Source organism: Octopus bimaculoides, chromosome 7 (assembly GCF_046866305.1).
Source record: "Octopus bimaculoides isolate indiv1 chromosome 7, ASM4686630v1, whole genome shotgun sequence".
Lineage (NCBI taxonomy): Eukaryota > Metazoa > Mollusca > Cephalopoda > Octopoda > Octopodidae > Octopus > Octopus bimaculoides.
In genome coordinates this window covers 53,929,168-53,931,667 of record NC_142934.1, presented here as the reverse complement: position 1 = coordinate 53,931,667, position 2,500 = coordinate 53,929,168, and the positions used below count along the sequence as shown (strand labels likewise).

Below are 2,500 nucleotides of genomic sequence, written 5' to 3'. Positions count from 1 at the left end.
AGTTGAACGAAGTTTAAGTTTAAAATAATAATGAAGATAAAATTAGTACATATTTAACCGGTGTAATAGTTAAAGCTATACTATTTAAAGCTAAAGACGTTTATTTAATTATAATTAAAGATCAATTGAATAATAGAAAAATACAAGATTATTTATTTCTACAAACGTAATAATAAAAAATATGAATGAAAAAATTATGAATGGAAAAAATTATGAATGAAAAAATTAGGAAAGAAAAAATTATTAAGAATAAAAGGTTAAACTTCATATATATATACAAAGTTTTGATTTTAAAAAAACTTTAACGATATTATAAACTATAAAGATTAATAATTAATCAAATAATATTAATCAAAAATAATCGAAAATATATCAACACTATTCCAATCGAAGTTCTAATATTATGTTGAAATGAAACTATAACTTCTAAATAATTTAGTGTTAAATAAGTTATCTATTAAAATAATCTATAAAGAACCAAATAAATAGTATAAAAACAAGAATACATATTATTTTCAAATAGTAGAAAATCTTTAGCAAAGTGAAAACAGTACTTATCCAAATTTTTCCGTAATTATTATTGAATAGAACTTATTTCCGATAATTTCAATTGATTTTAATCGATTTAAATTTCTTTTCTATTTGAAAATTGGTTATGAAACACGTGTAATCTTTTTATTATATTTATCTTATGATATTTACTTTACTTTATATTATACTCGTTTATTGTGCTTTTAATTATTAATTTTTCTATATGTGATAGTGGATTTTCATCGATGAGTTCTTGAAAATTGGTTATTTTCCCTAAAACTATATATTTTATATATACTTTATCTATAAGGCTCAATTTAATTTTAATTTTTTATAAATTGATTTTAATTGAGTTTTTTACCTGTAATTTGGGATTTTGTCCCTAATATTATTATTATATATATATATATATATATATATATATATATATATATATATATATACGTATGTATGTATGTATGTATGTATGTGTGTATATATATACATATGGATATGTATGAATGTAAATACAGAAAGACAGGGAAAGAGGGAGGAGGAGACAAGGCTCACACAATATGTATATGTAAAATGAGTGATTGTAAAGCTAGTGTTTATTAGAACACATTTCATTTTCAAAATTAATAGGATGTAGAGTAAAATTCTCATTTGCAATCACCTGTTTTCAAACCAATAAATGTTCGCATCTGCTAGTGCTGGTATCTCGCTGTTAATCTTATCAAGTAGATATCCTGCATAGAAGTTCCTTACATGTGATACCATTTCATTGATGTTGTGTAGCAACAAATCTTCGTAATGGATAAGGTGAATATTGAATAATATCCGAGCAGCAACAAATACATCATAAATTGAGGTGAATTAATTTCTCAAACACTGTCTGTCCCCAATTTCTCAAACACTGTCTGTCCCCCCAGTAGGGTAAGGTCTGGTGAACGTGGAATGTATTCTACTAAATCACTGTGTCGTATCCAGCTTTTTGCCGACATGTCATTAAGTCATGCAATTACGATGCTGTGGAAGTGCAGGAGTGCCACATGTTTACTGGAGATAAAACCCCAATACTACAAAGTCCTTTGGATGCCTGGTATAACAGTTTTATACATCAAATTTAGATAAATGGGAACAATATCTGTAACATCTAAAAGAATGGTCCAATTAATCGTTTTGATTATGAGATGTACCACGTTTTAACTTGGTGCTCTTCCGTAATATACGTATCCTCAGGTTCCTCATAGGAGGTGTAATTAAGATGGATAATTGAGCCACCTAATGTAGATGTAGCTTCATCGCTCCATATTTCAGTTTGGAACATGTTCTTTGAGAGAATAGGCAATTCTTTGAATGCAACATTTCGAATGATGGCATTTCAATTTGCGATGGATGTTTGACTTTGAAATTCCATCTTACGATTTACTTATGGCGCAGACATTCTTGAAATTTGGCAGAAGATTTATGGGGCTGGTCAGTACCCGAAATTTTCTTCACACTTCCATCTACTTCAAAGTTATCTTATTCAATTGAAGATAAGTCGAGTATTTTTATATGCTTGAAAATACTTCCTAAACAATCTTCGCTCTTCGGTTGCGTTTCCAAATTTTCAGTATATATATACGTGTGTGTGTGTGCGTGTGTGTGCGTGTGTGTATGTGCGTGTGTGTGTGTGTATGTATGGATGCATGTATGTATTATGTATGTATGTAAGTATGTACACATGAACGTATGTATGTATAAAAATACGCTGATAAAGTTACATAGATGTTCATGATGACATCATGCAGTGTGGTTAATTGTGTTTCTGTGTATGTATTTATGTCTGTATATGTGTATGTGTGTATGAATGTATGTATGTATGTCTGTATGAATGTATGTATGCATGTGTGTGTAGCGAAAGTAAGAGAGGTGAGAAAAAGTAAAGGGAGAGAGAAAGAAACAGAGAGCAAGGAAGGAAAATTCAAACAGTGTAACAGAGTAA

The 2,500-nt window shown here is 28.7% G+C and overlaps 1 protein-coding gene across 2 annotated transcripts in view; it reads right to left on the bottom strand.

The window, feature by feature from the left end:
• Positions 1 to 2,500, bottom strand: part of LOC106873978 (gamma-aminobutyric acid type B receptor subunit 2) — a 1,140,241-nt gene that overhangs the window by 525,685 nt on the left and 612,056 nt on the right. The window lies entirely within an intron of this gene.